General features: G+C 41.9%; 1 protein-coding gene across 1 annotated transcript in view; it reads right to left on the reverse strand.

Moving 5' to 3' along the window:
- The window catches only part of slc39a6 (solute carrier family 39 member 6), a 27,562-nt gene that overhangs the window by 5,541 nt on the left and 20,903 nt on the right, over positions 1 to 1,118 (reverse strand). The window lies entirely within an intron of this gene.

Raw genomic sequence — 1,118 nt, forward strand, 5'->3', positions numbered from 1 at the left:
AGTAGTAGTAGTGTAATGGTGTGTATTAGTAGTAGTAGTAGTAGTAGTGTAATGGTGTGTATTAGTAGTAGTAGTAGTAGTGTAATGGTGTGTAGTAGTAGTAGTGTAATGGTGTGTATTAGTAGTAGTAGTAGTAGTAGTGTAATGGTGTGTATTAGTAGTAGTAGTAGTGTAATGGTGTGTAGTAGTAGTAGTAGTGTAATGGTGTGTAGTAGTAGTAGTAGTAGTGTAATGGTGTGTAGTAGTAGTAGTAGTAGTAGTAGTGTAATGGTGTGTAGTAGTAGTAGTAGTAGTAGTAGTGTAATGGTGTGTAGTAGTAGTAGTAGTAGTAGTAGTGTAATGGTGTGTAGTAGTAGTAGTAGTAGTAGTAGTGTAATGGTGTGTAGTAGTAGTAGTAGTAGTAGTAGTGTAATGGTGTGTAGTAGTAGTAGTAGTAGTAGTAGTGTAATGGTGTGTAGTAGTAGTAGTGTAATGGTGTGTTGCTTCAGAGTGCAGTGGATGGCAGCGGCCACTAGAGGGCGAGAATTAGCTAAAATGAAAATGTCCATGTTTCTGTGCGAGAGAGTGTGTGTGTGTGTGTTCGTATGAGTCTGTCCATGAGTGTGTGTGTATGTGTGTGTGTGTGAAGAGGACATCTGGTGGTGAAGGCTGCTGCTCTCAGACCTGTTGACAGAGCAGATGCTGCTGACTGGATGAGACACCAGCTTCTCTTCTCACCTGAACAACGTCAGCTGCACATTCACATCTCCAGTCTCTTTCAAATGATTCATGCATTAAGGGCTTTAAAACAGATTAACAGTTTATTAATATGTCGGTTGTGTTCTGGATGAGTCGTTCTGTCTCTAAAATGTGGATCAGTGTTTACCAAAAAGCCCGAGACAACGTCTTCAAATGTCTTGTTTTGTCCCCAACTCAAAAGGAGGAGGAGGAGGAGGAGAGAAGAGACTAGAAGATATTCACATTTAACGAGCTGACATCACGGAAGTTTAATGACTCAAAAACGATTTATCGGATATCAGAACCGTTGGTATGCTGGCCGAGGCGCTACGACGCGTACATACGCAACATAGGAGCTGTGGCTGTGGGGGGGGGGAGGCTCTATAGAGAAACCTGTAGGG

This window comes from Etheostoma cragini, chromosome 12 (genome assembly GCF_013103735.1).
Source record: "Etheostoma cragini isolate CJK2018 chromosome 12, CSU_Ecrag_1.0, whole genome shotgun sequence".
Classification (NCBI taxonomy): domain Eukaryota; kingdom Metazoa; phylum Chordata; class Actinopteri; order Perciformes; family Percidae; genus Etheostoma; species Etheostoma cragini.